At 43.5% G+C, this 26308-nt stretch overlaps 1 long non-coding RNA gene and 1 pseudogene across 1 annotated transcript in view; both read right to left on the reverse strand.

Moving 5' to 3' along the window:
- The window catches only part of LOC147014975 (uncharacterized), a 43863-nt gene that overhangs the window by 1243 nt on the left and 16312 nt on the right, over positions 1-26308 (reverse strand). Inside the window, exon 2 of the long non-coding RNA XR_015050178.1 lies at positions 10169-10365. This is a non-coding gene — a long non-coding RNA (uncharacterized LOC147014975). The remainder of the gene's footprint in view (positions 1-10168; positions 10366-26308) is intronic.
- LOC147014976 (uncharacterized) lies at positions 768-7048 on the reverse strand (annotated as a pseudogene).

Genomic DNA, 26308 nt, shown 5'->3' on the forward strand with positions numbered 1-26308 from the left:
TCCCTCTCCCCTCCTCACTCCCACTACCTCCTCTCTCACCCATACCCCTCTTCACTCTCCCTCCCCCACCCTTCCTCGCTCCCACTACTAAGAAGGTGCAGTACTCTCCTCCCACACCTCTCTCTCCCTCTCCCCACTCATCTGGTATTCCAGTCAGCGAAGCGACGGGTAGTATTTGCAAGTATATAATGCGTATATATGTACACGCACACATACGCCTACACACACACACGCCTACATACACACACACACCTACCTACACACACACCTATACACACACACACACACACACACACACACACACACACACACACACACACACACACAATGAAGTGTGTTCAAATGTCAAGGTCTCCGAATTTATTTCAACAAACACATAAGACTTACAAAAATGTCACTCTCTGTATGACAAAGTGAACCTTTGACACCTGTCCACTTCTAACTTGAAGGCTGTCACAAATATCTTTCTGCAGGGGTTTGTATGTGAAGCCCACTGATCAATCGCTGGTGCCAGCCCTGATCTGGAGGAGTTGTGCCCTCTATATACGTCTTTTTTTTTTTTTAGAAATCGCCAAAGGTCACTCGATGCAAGGTCCAGTGAATATGCTCGATGTAGCATCAGCTCAATGTGCTGTTCGTTGAATCATTTTTGCACCTGAGCAGCCAATGTGGTGGGAGCATCGTGGCGTGGTGGAGGTGAAACACGGAGTGTTCAAGTTCCCCACGTTTCTTCTCTCTGCCAGAGAGAAAATAGTTTTTTTCCAACATCTCACGGTAATTGTTGCCAGTAACAGTTGTTCTTTTGGAATGTAATGGGTGAGAAAAACAAACAAACAAACAAACCCACGACCATTGTAATGATGTCGGCTGATTCCTGCACCTGAAACCAATGTGGTGGAGGTGAGTGTGCCGACTGCCTTTTCGTTTCTGGATTGAAGAAGGGCATCCAGGTTAAATCCACAGTCACAGAATTCACAAACTCTCTCCCACTCACTGCATTCCTGCTCACCATGTTCTGAGAGATGGAGAATGGGGTGGCTTTTTGCTCATCGATGAGCACTTTCGACACCCAGCATGCAGAACCTTTGACATTTTGAGATCAGTGTTCAAAATCACACACACACACACACACACACACACACACACACACACACACACACACACACACACACACACACACACACACACAATTGAAAAGTCTATGAGAATGGCTTCATTGGGGGTCATTTGGAATGAAGCTTCCTTTTACTGCCTTCTTGTCACGTTTTAAAGCCAGTGTGTGTGTGTGTGTGTGTGTGTGTGTGTGTGTGTGTGTGTGTGTGTGTGTGTGTGTGTGTGTGTGTGTGTGTGTGTGTGTGTGTGTGTGTGTGTGTGTGTGTGTGTGTGTGTGTGTGTGTGATCAAGTAAGTACATTTTGCTCAACATGTCTTTCATTTGTGTCCTTTAAAATGTACCACGGGATCTGAACAAGAGAGCATGCTTTGACATGCTGTTAGATTTGATCCCGATGAGAAAAGAACCCAGAATGAGAAAGTTCAAAAGCCAACAAGCCCCAAATCCAGATTCAAGCTGAACTGAGCTTCTGGTTGTCATGGAGATGACAACCAAATATGTACATTCTCAGTTTTCCCTTACATCATGTAAAACAACGCCAATGTTTATATGCTCACAAATGGGTCCTGGACGAGGATTTTCTTGCGAGTTCTAAACTAACCACAAGTTTGCGACGTGCTGATTGCATTCCGAAAAAACACATTGTACTTGTAGTTATTGATGTTTCTACAAACTGATACTTCAAGGTACAAACTGTGCAACAAGGGACGTGGACAGTGAGACGGTTTTACTATGCTAATGATTTCGATGACAATATGTAACATTCTCTTCCTCGCTCGTCGAAGCTTCAAATCATTCACAGTGTCTGCCTCAGCACACACACAGTCACTCCTGTACCCAGCAGCCTTTGGGAATGAGAGAAAAAAAGGAGGCATTGCCCAGCAACAGAAACAGTAAAGAGAAGTTCTTTAGTACAGGAATGTTGCCATTTCAAAGGGATAGAAAAAGAACACCCTGAGGCTACACATGCATCTTGGTTATCCTTGAAGATACAGGCAGAATGTCTTTTGAAACACCAATTAGCAGTGGAATCTTTGATGAACTTGATGTGAACAGTGTATTACCTAAAACATATCACATATCACGACAGGAGAACGAAGAGACAGCATATGTTCCCTGTGAGGTGTGTGTGTGTGTGTGTGTGTGTGTGTGTGTGTGTGTGTGTGTGTGTGTGTGTGTGTGTGTGTGTGTGTGTGTGTGTGTGTGTGTGTGTGTGTGTGTGTGTGTGTGTGTGTGTACAATCATTTTGCTTGTAAATGGTTTGTCATGAGGTGTTGTTCTTATCACAATTGGTCAACGCAATGAAAAGCACTTCCGCCTGTGGCCTTCATGGTACTCACTATTTGGTGTCAGAAGTGGGATATCAACTGATGTATCCTCATCTGAATGTCTTCAAATAAAACAATAAAACAGGCAAAATGGCGCATTTTCTGCAGTGTTTATTTCACAGGGGATTGAACTTTGCGATGTCTCAAGGGTTGTTCTGCATTGAGCTGCAACTCTTTTGTGGATGAAGTCATTTTATTTCATTAATTCATTATATTTCATTATCTGCTGTATGCGCGGTGACGACTGGCTTTAAAGTTCAAGGGATCCTTTATGGTATGCAGTGACAGCTTGGCCAACTGTTCCTTATCAACCATTTAATTGGAGTGCTAGCAGGAGTGCTTAAGCCACTTACCGAGCACCGAGTGTCGACAGTGGTACCACGTGACGTCGTTCTGACCAAATCGTTCACTCTCTGCGGATGCTTGTGGTTCGTGCTCTGTCACCCTGAATGAGTGGTTCATGCTCCATCACCCTGAGTGAGTGGTTTGTGCTCTGTCACCCTGAGTGAGTGGTTCATGATAATTTTTTTTATTTTTTATACTGCAGCTCCAATAAAAAGTGATCGGTTGTAATGCGAAATCCGTTATTACGCGAGGCTGCCATGGATCTCCAAAAAAGTTTTTTTTATCATGTTAAAATCACCCCTTTTTTGGTGCCAAATCACGGAACCAAACTCAATACACGCACATTATGCATGCACTTCGCGATAATTTCTCACCCGATCCACAGGTAAATTATTGATGTTTGCAAACTGTGAAAACTTAATCCATTGCTGCTTTCTCTCGGATTAACTCCTGTAGTTGAATCTTCTTTTCTAGTAATAACTGATAGTTTCTTGCATTATTACCTTTAACCAGTTTTCCTTCCAGTTGTAAAATGTCAGCTTCTAAGCAAGTCATTGTTACATCCTTAACGTTTGTGACATTTGCTCTAAACTGCTGACAAAATACCCGAATATGGGTTTTTGTATTGTCCCACCATAAATTTACTGTAGAGTATGAGGGTTTCCTTTGGATTTGGTTAGCCCAGAACACTTTGAAGGCTTCTTCGAATAGCCTGTCTTCTAGAAGACTCGTATTAAATTTCCAATATGCACTTTTACGTATTGACTGAGGAAAAAGAAACCCCATGGTTACTAAATGATGGACTGAGAATATTGATGGAAAAAAATCTGGAGAGACCACAATGTTTCTAAAACGAGAATTTATATACCATCGGTCAAATCTCGCAAAGGAAACTCTTCCACCAGTAATACGGCTCTATGTAAACTGAAGTTCATTCGGGTAAAATTCTCTCCATATATCTAGTAACCCAACGTGAGAGAAGTAAAGCGATAAATCAATACAAGATTCCGGATGGGGTTCTGCTGTGTTCCTGTCTATTTTCCATCAAATGTGCAGTTAAAATCACCCCCAATACAGACACAGTGATTTGGATCAACTGACTGTAAGTGGTAGATCACAGAAGCAAAGAAAGCTCTTCGTTCTGCACTCTCACAAGGTGCATACACATTAAATAATGTAAAATGAAAATTGTGAATCACGAGTTCAAGAGAAATGAATCAGCCTTTTACAATCTCCAGGAAGACACATGACTCTGGTGTTAGCCCTGGTCTAAGTAAAAAGCAAGACCTGCCGAAAGAGAAGACAGGTTACTAAAATAACACTGGCCCACAATCATACTCTACATTTTGAGTGATATGTGTTTCTTGCAATAAAAGTTTGTCTATTTTTTTGCGCTTAAATAAACTTTGCACTTGAACTTGGCGATTGTTACTTGCACCTCCACCATTTATGTTTAAAGTGCCAAAAGTCATTTTCTTCATTCTTTATCAAAAGGCTTTATCGACTGTTGCGAAATTTCAAGACCTGCTTTCGTGATGAATTTCCGAAGACAGTGAAACCATGACTTTGTTAATGGGAAATCAATGGGCTTTGTTATTATTTCTTTCGCAGTTTGGAGGAATGCAACTAAATCAGGAAATGTATCTTTGATAACCACTTTTCACTGTCTATAGGTTTCATTTAGAAAAGAAAATACAAGTTGAGGAGCTATCATTGACTGACTCATCGGAGACTGAGACAACTCAGGCACCTCAACATCTTTATCCGACTCTGACGTTTCTGACAACGCTGACAAGGTACCTCCAGGATTGAGAATATCAGCCTCTTTAGTCACTATTGGGATCTTGAGTGTCTCCAGAGATGTGCTGGAGATCTCTTTGGTACAAACTACATGACCCTGATGTTCGTTTGGCACAAACTGAGCCGAAACCCCAGTTTCTCCCTCATGTGTCGTGTTATCTATGGAATCAGTCGGAGACTCGGCAATACAATTTTTCTATCTGTATGGGAAGAGGGGCACTGTCGAGGTCTGAGTCAATCACCGTCTGCTCATTAGTAACCAATGATGGTAATGGTTCAATTGAAGGTTTACTAACGTCCTCAGCATTACCTCCTATTTCCGTTGAACAACAATTTCTATCTAAAGAGATGAACCGCATCCTTTGAGATTCATTTTCCTCAATTTTTACCTTCACATTCTGCGAAAGGTTATGTTTTGGTTGGCGTGTATTTATTTATTTATTTGTAATCTTGTGATTCGTATAACTCAAAAAGTATTAAACCGAATTGCATGAAATTTGGTGGGATGATTGGTTATTAGCCTGGAAGCATTCGATTAGATTTTGGGATCGTTCGGGTCAAAGGTCAAGGTCACGAAAAGGTCAAAATCATCTTTTTATGATAACACGGTCAATTTTTATTCAATTTGCATGCAACTAATGCCAAAATGTTCAGAATTCAACGCCTCATCTTGTGATATGCAATATGACACAATGACGCCCATACTCTTGTTACCGGTTAGGGGTCAAAGGTCAGGGGGGTCACGACCTTGAAAAATATGCGGTTTTTGTCATAACGTGGTCAATTCTTGTCCGCTTTACATGAACCCAGCACCAAAATGTTCAGAATTTAATGCCCAATCTTGTGACACAATGACGTCATAACACATGTCACCGGTTGGGGTAAAATGTCGGGGGGGGGGTCATGCCCTTGAAAAATATGCGGTTTTTGGCATAACTCAGTCAATTCTTATTCGATTTGCATGAAACCAGCATCAAACGAGATTACCTTCTCTTGTTGAAACGTTGTATTCACCGAGCTTGCGAGTGAAGACTCGCCAAAACGACGTGAGTTGATTGTTGTTTAGTCCGTAGCCCCCGAAAGTCGGGGGGGTCATGACATTATAGATATGTGGTTTGTGTCATAAGACCATTCATATGAAACCAGTTCCCCACACTCATACCAAGAACAAAAAAAGTAGTGGCGGCGAAGGTATGCGCTTTATGAGTGCCCGTTCTAGTTGAATCTAATTAACTCTCCTCTTCAAAAGGGGTCGAAACATGAAAAACAAATTGGGGTGCGTTTTCAGTGACACTGTCCATCTCCAATACTACTTTCTTTGCAGTACCGAGAGAAAAACTAGCATCTGTTGCTCTTTGCTTTTTCAGGGTAATTACAGGATCCTCGTCCATTTCTTCACTACATGAAAGAGCATCAGGACAGGTTGTACAATTTGAGGTTACTTCATTTTCAGTAATCTGGAGTGATGTACCATTATTTTCAACGCTAGGATTGGAAACAAGGGTATTGTTAACATCCGTCTCGCTACAGGAGGAAACAGGAGGGACAACAGGAACAGCAGGAATCGGTAAACTATTGAGATGAACATCAGCCCGTTTTATAGGATCTGCAGTGTTGATATCCTTTTTGCAATCCATGTCTCCATGGCCATTTTTACCACACTTTGAACAGGAAACCTTGGGACAAAATCGTTTGACATGACCAAGGGCTCCACAGAGAAAACACGTTAACGAAGCTGATGAAGCATACATTTGATATTCACGATCATTGAACTTTGCCTTGAACGAAATATTCAGTCCCGTGTCATCACCGTGATTAGGAAGAACCATGAAAATCTGTCGACGAAAACTCATTACATGTTTTATCCGCTCGACTCGGCTTCTCAGTGGAATCATAGACATTCTTGACACAACTGTCCCATATCGCGACAAAACTGATGTTAGTCTATCGTTTGGTATGAAAGGTGGAACATTTGATATTACAATTTTCATCGCAGGGGTATCCATCGGGGACGCTAACATAAAAACGCCACTCTCTGTGGTTAAACCTGTACTCACTACACTTTGCACCAAGTTTTCGTCCGACATAAAAACAATGACTTTCTTACTCATTCGGGACGCAGCTCGGACATGTTCACAACCGATTACATCGCCGACTGCTAATACAACATCCTCAGTGAGGACACCATCTGGTGGAACACAAACAACCGTGTGTTTCCGAGTTAACTTTTCAAACGCCTCATGCTGAGGGCGTACATTCACCATGATGGCATTTTATCACCTCTTTGCCCTAACCAGACAAGAAGGTCAAACTAAATGAATCGAAATAAATGTAAAAAACAAATGCATTATAAGCAACAAGGTACTTATAAGGCCTCAAAAACAAGCAGCTAGGCCACACCCAAATAAGCCAGCTCTCACTCTTTCTCTCTCTCGATGATAGCAAAGGGTAAAAAACACGAATAAAACACCACAGAACACAACAGGAAGGAAAAAGGGAAGAGGGAAGGGACAAAAACGACACTGAAAACTCACCACAACACAGAGCAGCAGCCCACGACGGCCATGACACCACGCCCAGAAAACAAACGACCAACAGGGGGCGAGAGATAGAGAAAGAGAGAGAGAGAGAGAGAGAGAGAGAGAGAGAGAGAGAGAGAGAGAGAGAGAGAGAGAGAGAGAGAGAGAGAGAGAGAGAAATAAATATGGGACAAGAGGAGAGATTGAGGAAGTAAAAGTATGACTGAGAAAGAGAAGAAATAAAATCAACAAGGGGCAATTGAAGAGAAAATGAAGTGTGTGTGATGGGGGTCAGATAATCGGGAGAAGATTACACGATTTTTATTCTTTTCCTTCTTTATTATGCAACACGTGCCTGTGAGTAGCATCATTGTCTGAGGCTGCTGATGCAGTGCCCCATACAGGTTAGAGCTGCTGATACAGGTTAGATACACTGAGGCAGTGCCCCATGCAGGTTTAGATCAGGAATTTGTAATTTGTTCGTGGTGTCAACAACAGCTCACCTACTCTTCACGAAGGACACTGTAGGGTCTTTAACGTTCACCAACTAATACTGTCAGATGGGACACCCAATTTAACGTCCATCCGAGGGACGGCACACACATTGATGCCTCGGCCTGCAGATGTGGCACCAGGATGACAGTTTATAGCCGGGTCGAGATTTGAACCCAGGCTAGACAGCTTAGACTGGAGTGTGCATACTTCTAGGAATCTCGGCCATCCTGCTAGGCCAGATTACATGATTCCAATGAGGCATACTATTTCATCTAATAACAGCCATTCAAAAACACTTTGCCAACGGACCGTTTGAGAATGACAGCAAAATTTCTGAGTTGCAAAATGTTCGCGCAGGCTCGGACAATCGATTTTAATACGTCACTAGCAGGGGCGTGGAGGTGGAGGGACGGGGTGGGAGAGCACGGTTGGAATACCCAGCGCAGCCAAGGGAGGAAGAAGGGGCTACCTGTCACTGCTCGGCTGGAAGAGCTTTTCCCAGTGATGGTTTCGGGATGTGTTGGACATTGAAATGATATGGAGTTATTGGCTTCATGGTGGTTACCTTTTGCGTATAGGCCGGTGGCAGCACTGCCTGACCCCACATCCCAATGTACACATTATAGCGGCCTTTGGAGGCCTCAAAACGGATGTGAAGGTCAACGTGTGGGGGCTTAAACCCTTGTCCAGATTCTAAAGTAACTGCACACTAAATCTGGGGCCTTCCGGTGCTACGATTCAGCCGTGTAAGAATAACGTACAGACGCACAAACATAAATGTATACAGATAGGCACACAGTGCTCAGTACGAATATTGCATTGCGTGCGCTTTCATCTATGGGGGGTCTCAAGATGTCGACGCGTTGACTTCAGAATTCTGCTATGATAGCTTATCGAGTCGGTACAGAGATCATTGGGTTACCACGCGTATGGTCTAGTACGTAAACGTTACATTCTATTTTCCATCTGCAAGAGAAGCGCAATTTGACAAGAGGAACGAGCAAAGTTGTCTACATTTCAAACTGATGGATTATTTGTCGAAACATCAGTAATGAGTAAACTAGAGAGTTCATAGAACACCATACCCCGCACAATCTTGAGCAAAAGGACATGGGAAGGGTTTCTTCAACTGTTGCTTTGTGTTTTCAACCACAATCAATGTTTCCAATGAGCCCCCGTTTTATCTGAATCTCGATATTCCTTCAAGATGAGGGTGCGAGCGGAAAATTTGAATGGTCGAGATGGCGTCAAATGGTGTAACATTTTGTCCAAGTACTGCGAAACCGGAGGTTTCTGGAAGTGCAAACAAGGTGATTTGTGTTCTCGTGTTCAAGTATCGGAATTTCAATCCTCCCTTCAAACAGGTGCCTTGAAAGTCGTCCTTCGGTTCCACAAAACATTCCACTTCTTACCTGCATTTTACACTCTACCAGGCGTAGTGGCGTGCACCTGTAATCCGGCTACTCGGAGGCTTGGGTTGGAGGATCGCTTGAGGACGGGAGCTCTGTGCTGGGCCACACTATGAGAGGGTGTAGGGAAACCTGGAATCATGGCGAAACCCAATCCTTATCTCTGTGTCACAAGAGGCGACCAGGGTTGCGTCAGGTAGGGCATCCGGTGTAAAACCTGTGCCAAATCAGTATGTGGATCATAACGTATGATCCGCTGTGGTGACCCCTAACGGGAGCAGCCGAAAGATCAACAACAACAACCTGTATTTTACACTCTTCATCTTGTCATTTTTGCAGTGTCCTGAATATAATTGTGACAACAAGATCAGAACTTCAATTAAAATAAAATAAAGATTCCAAAGGCTGTGGAATAAAACCCAAAAGTTTTTCGGAAGTCTTCCGCCATTGACGCAGGGTATTTTACACCACCTTATTTCACACATTGCTTTAGTGCCTTGAACCTATTGTTTGTGTCCTTTATAACGTCCTTAAAAACAGTAGGTTTCCTGTTTGGAATGATTTTCAATTTTGTTTGACCGTCACACAGGCAGACCGAGTAAAACAATTACCTTAGTCCTCTCTGTGTATCTGTGCTCGGGATGAGATTCCGTACAATTTGTCAAGTTCAGAGCCAAAGTACCGAAAAAACTGGAGGTCCGTGTTCCGCTTAATGTTCCCATTCGTGTTCTACAATGTTCAAAATACAACATTCAATTGGAATCAAGTGGCTCTTCGATCATAGACCGGCAGACAGAGTGAACCAATTGCTTAAACCCGGTTTGCACTTCACACTCGCGGGGTAAGCATACCTGCTTAAAATTATTTTGCACTGATCATAAAAACCTGTTTATCATTTATCGATGTTGCCAAGCCTCCTTCATCCACAGCTTTTACCGGTTTCATCAAACAATCCAACACCGAGGATATTTCATTGTTTCGATTCACATAATAGGAGTACACCTCAACTAACTTGTTTGATGCTGTAATAATTTCCAACAAGCACAAGCAAACAAAGAGACAAGCAAAGAACCCATGCTAATGTACAAATGTGAAAGTTGCTTAATCCTGTCTTGAATTCCTACAATACAGCTGGAGCCTTCAAGCAACATATACCAACCTTGTTGAAAAAGCTGGGTTAGCAATGACCTCAATGATAGACATTGTGCCATTAGTTCCATCAATGTCTGGATGAAAAGCTGTAATTTTCCTTCCACTCCTTCCGATGGCGCATTACAAGTTAGAATTACACGTCCCTGGTTGTCACTGGATCTCGTGTTCCATCAGGATGCGGCAGCTCTTGCCAAGAGATCGATTCTGTGGTTGACAAATGTGGAGACAGTTAAAACCCTTCACGTCAAGGTTCAGTGTTACCCTTCTAATGAGATGCTCACCTATCATCATGTTGACAGACCACCCTCTCCCAAAAGTCATTCCACAAACTACTTGCCTCTGTAGTGTCAAAGTCCCATGGAGGTAGTTTTTGAGTACTGGTATGTATTGTAAAGGAAGGGAATTGTACAATACATGTTGTATTGTGTGAAATAAATGAAGTAATGTACAACATGAAATTCAAACCTGTATTTCCAACAATAAGAGGAAACCACTCAAACCGTGACATGAACCAAAGCTCTCCAGATCGTCAATGGGGTTGAGGTTTGGGATGTCATGGTAAAGGATGATGTGAGAAATACATCATCATGTGGTTCTCTAGGCAGTTTGAGGGACAACCAATCTCTTACAGTATGATAATTGGGATGAAATTCTTGCCTTTTGCTCAAACGTATTACTCATGAATGCTCCATGCTGTAAACATACGGTAAATCAATAAGAAAGGTGAATTTGTGAATTAACCACCAAATAGGCTTTAGGTGAAACTTCCGGTGAAACTACCAAAATCCAGGATCACTCTTCAGTGATCTTCAGTTCAGTGTACTCGCTCTTCCACGAGTTTGGTCGATGTATACAAAAAAAAAACAATAAAAGATAACACGAATCAATCCCATAACTCGTCTGTTTTACAGCCATGAACCCCCATCATGTCCCCCACAACAACATCGACTTTCTTTGTTTGTACAAAATGTCTTTATACTTTAACACAAATCGACATTGAAACTCCCTTTGATTGAAGGCAGACATTTTACCAACATTTCGAGCATTCATTATCAATTTGGCAGATGTCATCAGATGTGATGATTGGTTCTAAACCTGCCATTTCTCAAAAGGTTAAAAAAAAAAATTTCAAACAAGATTTATATTTCTTTGAAATGTCATTTGAGAATCCAATTAATGTGTCGTGACAAGATAATGGAACCGGTTTGAGATGTAAATGAACATCCATGGAATGTCGGTGGCGTGTAAATGGAGAAAGAGACCTCGGTACCGTGGACATCTGTTGGCATTCATGTCAGCACTATCATTGTCTCCATAAGCCATAGCACTGTTGTTGCTATGGTTCCTCTTACGTGTCCTTCAATGGTGATCCTCAAGTCGAACTGTTTCTCTTTCATAAGAAACGACTTGGACATCGAATCAAACAACCGAAGAGAATTCACATTCTCCTCAACTTTGGCAATTTCACTTTTTAATCTCGGATCGATGTTTAGATGTCACTGGAATCATTCAGAAAGTTTCGGGATAAATAAATTATATTATAAAGTTGGAGCAGCGAGTTGTTATGTCGTGTCATTCCATCATAAATCACTCGTCATTAAACCTCACGATGGTTAAAAAACCTCACGATGGTTAAAAAACCTCACGATGGTTAAAAAACCTCACAATGGTTAAAAAACTTCACGATGGTTAAAAAACCTCACGATGGTTAAAAAACCTCACGATGGTTAAAAAACCTCACGATGGTTATAAAACCTCACGATGGTTAAAAAACCTCACGATGGTTAAAAAACCTCACGATGGTTATAAAACCTCACGATGGTTAAAAAACCTCACAATGGTCATAAAACTTCACGATGGTTATAAAACCTCACGATGGTCATAAAACCTCACGATGGTTAAAAAACCTCACGATGGTTAAAAAACCTCACAATGGTCATAAAACTTCACGATGGTTATAAAACCTCACGATGGTCATAAAACCTCACGATGGTTATAAAACCTCACAATGGTTAAAAACGGCCACGATGGTTATAAAACGGGCAAGATGGTCATTAAACCTCACGATGGTTAAAAAACCTCACGATGGTTAAAAACGGGCACGATGGTTATAAAACCTCACGATGGTTATAAAACCTCACGATGGTTAAAAAACCTCACGATGGTTAAAAACGGGCACGATGGTTATAAAACCTCACGATGGTTATAAAACCTCACAATGGTTAAAAACGGGCACGATGGTTATAAAACGGGCACGATGGTTAAAAAACCTCACGATGGTTATAAAACCTCACGATGGTTAAAAACGGGCACGATGGTTATAAAACCTCACGATGGTTATAAAACCTCACGATGGTTAAAAACGGGCACGATGGTTATAAAACCTCACGATGGTTATAAAACCTCACAATGGTTAAAAACGGCCACGATGGTTATAAAACGGGCAAGATGGTCATTAAACCTCACGATGGTTAAAAAACCTCACGATGGTTAAAAACGGGCACGATGGTTATAAAACCTCACGATGGTTATAAAACCTCACGATGGTTAAAAAACCTCACGATGGTTAAAAACGGGCACGATGGTTATAAAACCTCACGATGGTTATAAAACCTCACAATGGTTAAAAACGGGCACGATGGTTATAAAACGGGCACGATGGTTAAAAAACCTCACGATGGTTATAAAACCTCACGATGGTTAAAAACGGGCACGATGGTTATAAAACCTCACGATGGTTATAAAACCTCACGATGGTTAAAAACGGGCACGATGGTTATAAAACCTCACGATGGTTAAAAAACCTCACGATGGTTAAAAACGGGCACGATGGTTATAAAACCTCACGATGGTTAAAAAACCTCACGATGGTTAAAAAACCTCACGATGGTTATAAAACCTCACGATGGTTAAAAACGGGCACGATGGTTATAAAACCTCACGATGGTTATAAAACCTCACGATGGTTAAAAACGGGCACGATGGTTATAAAACCTCACGATGGTTATAAAACCTCACAATGGTTAAAAACGGCCACGATGGTTATAAAACGGGCAAGATGGTCATTAAACCTCACGATGGTTAAAAAACCTCACGATGGTTAAAAACGGGCACGATGGTTATAAAACCTCACGATGGTTATAAAACCTCACGATGGTTAAAAAACCTCACGATGGTTAAAAACGGGCACGATGGTTATAAAACCTCACGATGGTTATAAAACCTCACAATAGTTAAAAACGGCCACGATGGTTATAAAACGGGCAAGATGGTCATTAAACCTCACGATGGTTAAAAAACCTCACGATGGTTAAAAACGGGCACGATGGTTATAAAACCTCACGATGGTTATAAAACCTCACGATGGTTAAAAAACCTCACGATGGTTAAAAACGGGCACGATGGTTATAAAACCTCACGATGGTTATAAAACCTCACAATGGTTAAAAACGGCCACGATGGTTATAAAACGGGCACGATGGTTATAAAACCTCACAATGGTTAAAAACGGGCACGATGGTTATAAAACCTCACAATGGTTAAAAACGGGCACGATGGTTATAAAGCCCCACGATGGTTATAAAACCTCACCATGGTTATAAAGCCCCACGATGGTTATAAATGCGATGTCAGTAAATCCTAAAGTTTTGGAGCCTCTGCAGGTGGACTTGAATGCAGATAAAGGGAAACAAAATAATAAATAAACCAATGTCACCCGCAGGGTGACCCGTATCTTGCCAAAAGGTGACCACGTGTGACTTCTTTAAGGTCACACTGAGGTGAACAGAGCTGCTATCCACCAGGAGCGACTCCTTGAGGAATATCTGCCTACGAGAGATTCCGATGAGAATCGTTCTACAGAGTAACCATGAAAAATATGCGTTTTCCTCATAACGTCACCAAATGACGTCATAATGTCTCAAGCTTGACATATCTAGAAAGCACTCATCGAGGTGTTCAATTTGAGGTACTACATGATATGGTTCCTAAAACTTGAAAATTTGACCTTGGGCGCTAACCATGAAGGTCAAGGCCAATCGCCACCAAAAATTAATCAGCTGAGCGCCAGACCATGAACTATATTCCCCTAAAGATTGAAGACGATCCGATCAAAATTACTCAAAAAATAAGGGTTTTAGTCGACTCCCCTGATTTGCAACAAAGTGACCTTGACCTTTGACCTTGACCTTCAAAATTTTGTGCACTGAAAGGGACCTCTATAGGCCTCTGATATGCGAAGTTACAAAAATTTCCAATGATAACTGTGCTCTGCAGAATTTTTTATACGTGATTACAGACAAACAAACAAAAAACAAACAAAAAAAAAAACATACAAGCTGACTAACATATCTTGCAAAAACTTCGTTTTGGCCAGATAATAAGAAAACCCTTCCTTTATTCTTGTACTTGGCTTGGCCCAGAGCTGGTCTTTGTGGAATTTGGAATCGAGGCACTTCCACCAACATGTGCAGACGCACACAAAATGGCTCCAAATCGCTTCTCTCGTGGCAGGACAAATGTAAACCAGGCAATCCACGAACGGCACTCAACACCAAGGCTCAGAGACCCAGTGCAGTTGCTTCGTGTGTCGATCGTTCTCACCGACCCACGATTTGACATGCACGAGGCTCGGGGTCCGTTCCTCACGACCCAACAAAGAGCCAAAGGCCTGCGTCTTGCTTCACCACCCGAGCCAAATAGCCTCAACACGAATACAAGGATCATGCCATCCACTTCATGCGGCGAAGGAAAGCCAGCTGTGGAGCCTTCTTCTTTCAGCCATCTCCTAACTATGTTCTTTATTGACCGTGTTCGTTCCTTCCCTCAACTCAACTCTGCCTCATGCGTGCGCTCGCCCTGAACTCTACTCTGCTCTACGACATCACGCTTAATCACCGTTTCCTCCTCCGGGGTGTGGCCCGCTCACACAAAACCTGGGAAGGTGTGGCCTCTGCCCACTCGGCTAGCTTCTGATGTCACGCCCATCAATCATCAGCCTCGGGGGTGTGACATCACCTGCCCTCGCCCATGCAGGCGGGGCTTCTGCGTGGTCGGCACATTTGGTTGTAGTTGTTTTAGGGACGTGTTTGCCCACCTTTATTGCTGATCTTGAAATATAAAAACAAAGGGAAAAGTCACAGAGGGGCGATTACACACTGGGGAAACTTATTCTTACTCCCTCACTAATTAACACCACATCACCACCTGTGTAGTGACGCGTAACACTTAAGCTCACATTTTTCCCTACTTAATTACATCGAGACGTCTTCTACTCATCCACGGACCAAACAACTCTACTCAATCCTAAATTCCCTTTTAAATTCCTCCATCTGCCCCCACAACCGTAACAATATGTGCCGAGAGATAGAGCCTGTGAGCACGCTATCTCCTTTACCAGTCCATGAGTTATATATTGAGACAGAGAGTAAGAATTTCTGGCATATATCTCCTATATTGGTCTGTGTTTGATCTCCCCACTTCTGATTTTAAAAAAAATATGGAATTCTGCTTGAATATAAATCTCATATATTTGAATTTTAATACGAGTTATTGCTTTTTCTTCTTTTTCATCTTTTACTCTATTTTTATTTTAACTTCTTTTTACTTCTTTTTCATTATCTATCTCTCTAAGGAGAAGTGAATTCTTGCAGAAATCTTTCTGTAAGGCTCACCTGGCTGTGCCTGGTTGGGTTTAAGGGTTATGGAGTCGCGGCTGAAACCAGAATCCTATCCAGGGTCCTCCTGATGACTACATCTTTGCTCTTTATTTCTTTTGGTTCCTTCTTGGTCTTCCGTTTCAATATGTACATTTATGGTCTGTCTTGTGTTATATCGATAGTGAAAACTTTACTTCATTAATTGTAAGTGTTGTTTTAATGTTTAAAATGTGTGAATGACATTTCAAAGAAAGCTATGAAGTGCTGTACTTTAAAGGGAATGAGAAAGTGTGAAATAGTTCCATTAGTGTAGCATTAAGGTGTGTGGTCATGACGTCCTCTGTTGGGGTGACTGGCTGTGATGTCACACATTGTTTATAAGTTGGATCCAATGCATTAATGTGTGCTACTATAGCAGCTAGTGAAAGAGATTGCGTGGGTGCCATTCTCTGCTATTGTACACAATTTGGTGTGGGACATTTAAAAAGGCAGAAGTTCAGCTGCAAAAGAGCAATTGTGCAATGGGGGGAGCAGAGAGCTAAACTGTACAGAAGCTTCGAGATTATGAGTACACTGGAGAGGTTGCTGCTACTTTTGAATGTGAGCTGGAATAGCAACTGTTACTAATTATTGCATTGTTATCTGAATCTGAAATTGAGGATGAGTTTTTAAATGCAACCTCTCCAGGTAATATTATATGTGTCTACTGAGCTGTTGGTGCTCAAGTTCGCTTTCTTATCCAATCATTCCTTTCAAATCCTGCCATTGACTGAGCAAATACACAATGTCATTTTATTGTACAACCCACGTGATAATTAAAGTAATTGGAGAGCACCTATGGCAGAATAAGCAGCGATTTGTCTACAGACCACCCTTCAATTCGCAACCCGCCCCCAACGACCTCACCCTAGTATATTTGAGCCATTGATTGCATGGTCACCAGGTTCCCATATGTGCTTCTTGTGATATTTCTTTGCCAAAGAGAATAAGCCACCTTTTATTCTTTCAGGCACACAATGTGCTCAGGAATTTTATCTGTGCAGAGGACCCAAGTACATGGTTGGAGCAGAAAGCTATCAGGCGAATCTATGCACGATTCATGATAAATTCCCTGGACTTTTCTCAGCAACAAGGGATACGTACGTGGGGCTTCAAATGAGCGCCGAGACCCAGCTCACAAAGCACCGACTTTGAGCCTCGAACATTGGCAGCAAACATCCACGAGGATTACTTCACAATTACTGGCCTTCACCATGAACCAAACACCAAGCTTTGGCCTGTCACTCAGATGGACTTTAATCAGTCAAGAGCCATGAGAAAAATCTACAAGTCTCCCATTCTGAGTAGAGAATTACAACCCAACCCCCAGCAAAAAAAACAAACAAAAAACTTCTCCTTTCAAACCTCACCCCCAACCCCCACCAAAAAAACTTCCCCCTTTCAAACTCCACCCCCAACCACCACAAAAAAAACGAAAAAACACTTCTCCTTTCAAAACCTCACCCCAAACCCCCACCAAAAAAACAAAAAACTTCTCCCTTTCAAACTCCACCCCCAAACCCCAACAAAAAAAAAAACAAAAAACTTCTCCTTTCAAACCTCACCCCCAACCTCCTCCAAAGAAAAGCAAAAAACTTCTCCTTTCAAACCTCACCCCCAACCCCCAACAAAAACAAAAACTTCTCCTTTCAAACTCCACCCCCAACCACCACAAAAAACGAAAAAAACTTCTCCTTTCAAACCTCACCCCCAACCCCCACCAAAAAAAACTTCCCCCTTTCAAACTCCACCCCCAACCCCCTCCAAAAAAAACTTCCCCCTTTCAAACTCCACCCCCAACCACCACAAAAAACGAAAAAAACTTCTCCTTTCAAAACCTCACCCCCAACCACCACCAAAAAAACAAAAAAATTCTCCCTTTCAAACTCCACCCCCAACCCCCAACAAAAAACAAAAAACTTCTCCTTTCAAACCTCACCCCCAACCCCCACCAAAAAACTTCCCCTTTCAAACTCCACCCCCAACCACCACAAAAACGAAAAAACTTCTCCTTTCAAAACCTCACCCCCAACCACCACCAAAAACAAAAACTTCTGCCTTTCAATCTCCACCCCCAACCCCCAACAAAAAAAACAAAAGACTTCTCCTTTCAAACCTCACCTCCAACCCCCACCAAAAAAACTTCCCCCTTTCAAACTCCACCGCCAACCACCACAAAAAAAAACTTCTCCTTTCAAAACCTCACCCCCAACCCCCACCAAAAACTTCCTTTCAAACTCCACCCCCAACCACCACAAAAACGAAAAAACTTCTCCTTTCAAACCACACCCCCAACCCCCACCAAAAAACTTCCCCTTTCAAACTCCACCCCCAACCACCACAAAAACGAAAAACTTCTCCTTTCAAACCTCACCCCCAACCCCTCCAAAAAAAAACAAAAACTTCTCCTTTCAAACCTCACCCCCAACCCCCACCAAAAACTTCCCCTTTCAAACTCCACCCCCAACCACCACAAAAACGAAAAAACTTCTCCTTTCAAAACCTCACCCCCAACCCCCACCAAAAACTTCCCCTTTCAAACTCCACCCCCAACCACCACAAAAACGAAAAAACTTCTCCTTTCAAACCTCACCCCCAACCCCCACCAAAAAACTTCCTTTCAAACTCCACCCCCAACCACCACAAAAACGAAAAAACTTCTCCTTTCAAACCTCACCCCCAACCCTCCAAAAAAAAACAAAAACTTCTCCTTTCAAACCTCACCCCCAACCCCCACCAAAAACTTCCCCTTTCAAACTCCACCCCCAACCACCACAAAAACGAAAAAACTTCTCCTTTCAAACCTCACCCCCAACCCTCCAAAAAAAAACAAAAACTTCTCCTTTCAAACCTCACCCCCAACCCCCACCAAAAACTTCCCCCTTTCAAACTCCACCCCCAACCACCACAAAAAACGAAAAAAACTTCTCCTTTCAAAACCTCACCCCAAACCCCCACCAAAAAACAAAAACTTCTCCCTTTCAAACTCCATCCCCAACCCCCAACAAAAACAAAAACTTCTCCTTTCAAACCTCACCCCCAACCCCCACCAAAAACTTCCCCTTTCAAACTCCACCCCCAACCACCACCAAAAATTTCTCCTTTCAAACTCCACCCCCAACCCTCCAAAAAACTTCCCATTTCAAACTCCACCCCACCAGAAAAACCCCAAAAAACTTGTCCTTTTCAAACCTCACCCCCAACCCCCACCAAAAACTTCCTTTCAAACTCCACCCCCAACCCCCACCAAAAACTTCTCCTATCAAACCTCACCCCCAACCCCAACCAAAAAACTTCCCCTTTCAAACTCCACCCCCAACCCCCACCAAAAAAACTTCTCCTATCAAACCTCACCCCCAACCCCAACCAAAAACTTCCCCCTTTCAAACTCCACCCCCAACCCCCACCAAAAACTTCTCCTATCAAACCTCACCCCCAACCCCAACCAAAAAACTTCCCCTTTCAAACTCCACCCCCAACCCCCACCAAAAACTTCTCCTATCAAACCTCACCCCCAACCCCAACCAAAAACTTCCCCCTTTCAAACTCCACCCCCAACCCCCACCAAAAAAACTTCTCCTATCAAACCTCACCCCCAACCCCAACCAAAAACTTCCCCTTTCAAACTCCACCCCCAACCCCCACCAAAAAACTTCTCCTATCAAACCTCACCCCCAACCCCCACCAAAAACTTCCCTTTCAAACCTCACCCCAACCACCACAAAAAACGAAAAACTTCTCCTTTCAAAACCTCACCCCAAACCCCCACCAAAAACAAAAACTTCTCCCTTTCAAACTCCATCCCCAACCCCCAACAAAAAACAAAAACTTCTCCTTTCAAACCTCACCCCCAACCCCCACCAAAAACTTCCCTTTCAAACTCCACCCCCAACCACCACAAAAAATTTCTCCTTTCAAACTCCACCCCCAACCCCTCCAAAAAACTTCCCCATTTCAAACTCCACCCCACCAGAAAAACCCCAAAAAAACTTGTCCTTTTCAAACCTCACCCCCAACCCCCACCAAAAAAAACTTCCCCCTTTCAAACTCCACCCCCAACCCCCACCAAAAAAACTTCTATCAAACCTCACCCCCAACCCCAACCAAAAAAACTTCCCCCTTTCAAACTCCATCCCCAACTGCTAATCCTTCCCCCACCCACAGAACCTTCCATTTGAAATGCTGGTTAAAGGAACCTGTCTTTCTCTTTCAATCACACAACTGTATTGGCATCTCAAAGTGACACAAGGACAAGGTTTGAGTTGTTCACATGGAAGTGCTATTCCAATAACCCAGTGTAAATCCTCCATTTAAAGATATTGATGTGACGTTCGACATCAATTTACCCTCTGTGCACAGAGAAATTAAATCAACAATTGCATTTGCATGTAGCCACACGTAGTTTAACATCTCATATATAAAATTTGTCTGTCTGTCTGTCTGTCTGTCTGTCTGTCTGTCTGTCTGTCTGTTCGCGTTTCTTGCAAAGACCACTGGGCCGACAACCACCAAATTTGGCACACAGATAAAGTCCAACCCAGAGATTGTCATGAGGACATTTTCAGCCACCACCTCAGCCTTTAAAGACCCCTAAGACCCTAAATACCCTTAAGACCCTTGGAGACCCCCTTAAGACCCCTAACACCCTTCAGCCAGATTAGACAGCTTCGACCCTTCACCATTTAGAGCTTTAGACCACATTGACCTTTTTAGACCCTTTCACATTCTTGAACATTTTACCTTTTCAACCCCTGAGACTAACTACAACTGGAACGCACCCATTGGACCATCTACATTTGAGTACCTTTGAAGCGCACACTACACAAACATCTATAGTGTTCTTACAAAACACAGACTGGCATGTATCTCTCGTTTTTCAGTAAATAATGTGCAAACGACACACGCAGAATGTGGGTACACTGCAATCTAAAAACATAGGGGCAATACACCTGGGTGCTCACCTGGTAGTGACTGGATAAGGTAACCAGTGAACCACTGGAAGGCATGGATGACCCACAAAATATGTCATGGAGAAGAAAGTAAATACCGATGGATTTTTTACTTAATGCCGTAAACAAACCTTGGTACATCATGGGTGATGAAGGTTGTGGTCAAGTTTCATCGGAATTGTGTGTGGTTTCTGGGAACAAAGCAAATATCTCTTTGGGAGGTGGGGGGGGGGGCAATCCCCCAGTAAACTCCCCCTGTCGACCCCCTCAGACCCCGACTTCTTTTAATGCCGTGAACAAACTTTGGTATGTCCCAAGTGATGAATGTTGTGGTAAAGTTTAATCAAAATCCGATGTGTAGTTTCAGAAAAGAAGTTGAAAGTTTTTGTGGACAGATGGATGGATGACGAGCCATCCCATAAGCTCCCCGGAACTACGTTCCAGGTGAGCTGATAATTCCAGGTGAGTCGGGAGGCTGCCGGGGAAATTGCCGAAAGAGATTTTTTTATTTTACTTCTTTATTTTAGAAGTTATTATGTTCACGTACACTCTAATATACACGTGCAAAATGCATTTGTGTGAAGAGGGAGGGGAAGGGTGGAGGTGGGAGAGAGGAGGGAGAGGTGGGGTAGGAAGAGGTGGGAGGAGAGGTGAAGGGAAAGGGTGGTGGGTGGGAGGAAGTGGAAGGGGTTGTGAGTCTGTAGGGAGGGGAGTTGGGTGGGAGGAGGGAGGGGGAAAGGCAGGGAGGGAGGACGCAGGTGAAGGGTGGAGTGCGAGTCCGGAGGGAGGCAAAGGAGTGGGAGTAGGTACCCGGCATTGCTGGGCAACGCTGAGTACCTTTGCCAGTCTATACTAATAAAAGGCAATTTGTGTGTTGGTGTGTGTGTGTGTGTCAGTGTGTGTGTGTGTGTGTGTGTGTGTGTGTCGGTGTGTGTGTGTGTGTGTGTGTGTGTGTGTGTGTGTGTGTGTGTGTGTGTGTGTGTGTGTGTGTGTGTGTGAGTCGGCGTGTGTGTGTGTCGGTGTGTGTGTGTCGTTGATTGGTATCTACATACACTATATGGCCAAAAGTATGTGAACACCCCTTCTAATTAGTGGATTCGGTTATTTCAGCCCATTGCTGACAGGTGTATATAATCAAGCACACAGCCATGTAATCTCCACAGACAAACATTGGCAGTAGAATGGGCCGTACTGAAGAGCTCAGTGACTTTCAACGTGGCACCGTCAAAGGATGCCACCTTTCCAACAAGTCAGTTCATCAAATTTCTTCCCTGCTAGAGCTGCCTTGGTCAACCGTAAGTGCTGTTATTGTGAAGTGGAAACGTCGAGGAATAAAAGCAGCTCAGCCACGAAGTGGTTGGCCACACAAGCTCGAAGAACAGGACCGCCGAGTGCTGAAGCGCGTAGTGTGGAAAATTCGTCTGTCGTTGGTTGCAACACTCACTACCGAGTTCCAAACTAACTCTGGAAGCAACGTCAGCACTTGCACTGTTCACCGAGAGCTTCATGAAATGGGTTTCCATGGCCGAGCAGCCGCAAACAAGCCTAAGATCACCATGCGCAATGACAAGCGTCAGCTGGAGTGGTGTAAAACTCACCGCCATTGGAGTCTAGAGCAGTGGAAATGCGTTCTCTGGAGTGATGAACCATGCTTAACCATCTGGCAGTCCGACGGACGAATCTGGCTTTGGCAGATGCCAGGAGAACACTACCTGCCCGAATGCATCGTGCCAACTGTAAAGTTTGGTGGAGGAGGAATAATGTTCATGGTTCGGGCTTGGTCCCTTAGTTCCAGAGAAGATAAATCTTAACGGTACAGCATACAATGACATTCGAGATGATTCTGTGCTTCCAGCTTTGTAGCAACAGTTTGGGGAAGGCCCTTTCCTGTTTCAGTATGACAATTTCCCCATGCACAGAGCGAGGTCTATACAGAAATGGTTTGTCGTGATCAGTGTGGAAGAATTTCACTGGCCTGCTCAGAGCCCTGATCTCAACCCCATTGAACACCTTTGGGATGAATTGGAACCCCGACTGTGAGCCAGACCTCATCGCTCAACATCAGTGCCCCACCGCGTTAATGCTCTTATAGCTGAATGTAAGCAAATCTCCACAGCAATGTTCCACCATCTGGTGGAAAGCCTTCCCAGAAGAGTGGAGGCTGTTATAGGAGCAAAGATGGGGACCAACTCCATTTTAATGCCCATGATCTTGGAATGAGATGTTGGATGAGCAGGTGTCCCCATACTTTTGGCCATGTAGTGTATGTGGGTTTCAGAATGTGGAATGGAGTGCTCCCAGGGCAGGATTAAAATAATTGCCCTGATCTGGTTGTGAAGGCAGACAGCGTAGATCGACATTTTGTGTTCTAGTCCTTGATATATTTTTCAATTGAATTTTTCTAATTTCCCATTTGAATTCCTCTTTCAAGGAACTCTGTTTGAAGGTAAATCTTTGTGTTTGCGTTTTTATGTATTTTATGCGTGTGTGCAGATATAAACTGTATTACCATAACGTGTGTGTGTGTGTGTGTGTGTGTGTGTGTGTGTGTGTGTGTGTGTGTGTGTGTGTGTGTGTGTGTGTGTGTGTGTGTGTGTGTGTGTGTGTGTGTGTGTGTGTGTGTGTCGTTGATTAGTATCTCCATATGTGGGTTTCAGAATGTGGAATGGAGTCCTCCCAAGCTGGGCTCAAAGTCTCCACCGTCATTACCGTAAGGGGTCACGATCCACGGACCAAGTTGTGAAGTTTTCTCTTCTCAAACTTTTGTGCCGAGCACTCTCATCAGGATCGTTACTGAGCCCGGGACGGCTTCCAACTGTAGTTCGTTTGTAGTGATATTCCCAGGGATGGTTTTTAATATCTATGTGAGGTTCTTCTTCGTCATTCACATGAGGTTCTTCATCATCACTGGTACAACTTTGGCATTCTTCAGCTTCCAGGATCTTTTCACTTCATGATTGAGATCTTGGTATTTGGTCATTTTCTTGATTTCTGCATCGTTAGTAAAAAAAAAAAATCACCGGGATCAACACCTCAATTAGTAATGCCTTCTTTTATTTTTTTGCTCCGAAGTATTATATCTGGTCACAACCCTTTGTTTTCGATGTTCACGCTCGATGGGATCATTAGGTACTTCAATGTTTTCAGTGATTGTTTTTGGTTCATTTTCTCACTCGTATTCTGGATCTGGAATATCAAAGGTTTTGCAGATGTGCCAGCGGATTACTTTACAAACTCTGTTGTGTCGTTGTGTGTACAGCTGTTCTGACACTGTTTTTATTCCTTTCTCGTGTTCAGTCATTAAGCGTCACGTATTATTCTCTTTTCTAACCCCACCACCACAGCTCACCAGTCTTTCTTTTTTTTTTCCTCCTCCCCCCCCACCCTTTTCTCTCACTGTCACTTCCTCACTCACCCCTCCTCATAAAATGTAGCACTCTCCTTCCACACTTATGTCGCTCCCTCTGTCGATGCCCAGTCGATGGCTGTCTTTGGAGGCTGTTAGGATTCAGTGTGTATCATGGGCGAGGAGAACGCCGGTGACGGCGAGTCCGGCATTGCTCTCAAGCAGATTGTCAGGGACTGCAAGCAGCCCTCTTTCTTTAGGGCTAGTCTCCCATATCTACTCCCCCTGATAAAAAAACTCAGCATGGGAATTCTTCCCCAGAAACATGTTCTCACTCATGCAAAGATTCATCCCATCACGTCTTCAGTAATATTACCCTTCTTCCCACCCATTGTATACTGAATCCTGTGTTGAGGCAGGTGCTCTGATGAAACAACACTGCCTTCTCTTCATGGAAGGCTAATCTGCCCGAAGGCAATCTCAGTGCATTCCAATAAGTCAACAACAAGTGTACAGTATATCCACTCTCAGGAGAGCAAGAAAACAACATCTATCCAACCTCAAGATTGAACTTTCAAAGCGGACTCCCTCCTCTAAAACCTGGTGGCACCTTGTTAAGTCCGTCTCTGATGTATGTTCACCTTCCATCCCTTCCCTCTATTCAAATGGCACCACAGCCAACTCTGCTCGTGAGAAGGCTGAATGCATCAATCTGTATCTGCTTCCAAATCTTGTGTCCCAAACCCCTCACTCTCGGTTCCCATCCTTTGCTGTTGTACCCCATTGCTCCTAGACTCTGTCTTTTGCACCAGAGAAGGTGGAGAAGGTTCTTTCAACCCTCGATTCTGATTATGCTACTGGACCGGACAGCATCAGCTCACGTTTCCTAAAAACCTGCTCTGCTGGTCTTGCAGATCCCCTCGCTGCCCTTTTCACACCATCATTTATGTTAGATCATCTTAAATCTGCTTGGAAATCCACCAACATCACTGCATTACATCAAAAAAACACAGGAGTAAAAACGGATCCCCTCAGCTACAGACCAACCAGCATCCTTACAATCATCAGCAAGGTCATGGAATCCATCATTGCAGTTGATTATGAAAACATTCCTTTTCTCCAACAACATTATCGCAGATCATCAAATTGGTTTCAGACCAGGTCACTCCACCTTGGCCTTGCTGTTTGTACACACCTATAAATGGATGGAGGTGCTCAATGTCATAGATGAGATCAGGGACATCTCTCTGTACATATATCATCCTTTTGATATAGTCTGGCATCCTGCCTTGCTCTCCAAACTCTCTGCCTATGACATCCAAGGTCAACTCCACACATGGATTACTGACTTCCTTTACTCTCCTAGCCAACGAGTGGTTTTCAACGGAATCCTTTCATCTCCTCTCCCTCTCAAGGCTGGAGTACCCCAAGGCAATGTACTGGGCCCAGTCCTATTCCTAATCTTATGAATGATCTCTCTGGAAAATCCTCTTTATCTATTTGCTGATGACTCTACCCTCTGCCTTGACGTCCCTCATCCTTCAGACAGGCAGGTTGCAGCCTCTTCCCTCTCTTCTGACCTTGAAATAAATCACAAGCTCGTCGAACATTTGGAATGTGTCTTTCAATTCTGACAAATTTCACACTCCCACTAGCGAGCTCTCTCCGAAAGGATGGTCTGGCAACCCCCGCTCCCCCCCCCCTCCCCAATCTAATTTCTTAACAATGTTCTTGAGAAGGTTCAGTCATTCAAAGTACTGTGTCTCTCTGTCATCCATGATCCTTTTTGGGCAAACCACATTTCAAAGTTGGCTTCCAAAGCCAGTCGGTGAACTGGGCATCCTCCATCGCTCAAAGTCCTTCCTTGGGATACCTGAACTCTTATCCATGTACAAGGCCCTCATCTGCAGCAGGATGGAGTACTGCTTCCCCTCTGGGCTGGCTCCCCTGTCTCACACCTTGCTCAGTTTGATGCTGTGGAAAACAAGGTCTTCAAGATCATTGGAATCTCTCGCGCTGAAGCTGAGTCTGTCGGCTGATCACTTCGCTCTCACAGACAGGTCGGTGGTCTCTGTGTCTTCTTCCACCTCCTCTCTGGTCTTGCACCCTCTTTGCTTTCCATGCACCCTCTGCTCTTTCCGTGCTAAGCTTTCCGT

This window comes from Eptatretus burgeri, chromosome 12, assembly GCF_056783735.1.
Source record: "Eptatretus burgeri isolate ZD-2024b chromosome 12, Ebu_testis_v1, whole genome shotgun sequence".
Taxonomy (NCBI): domain Eukaryota; kingdom Metazoa; phylum Chordata; class Myxini; order Myxiniformes; family Myxinidae; genus Eptatretus; species Eptatretus burgeri.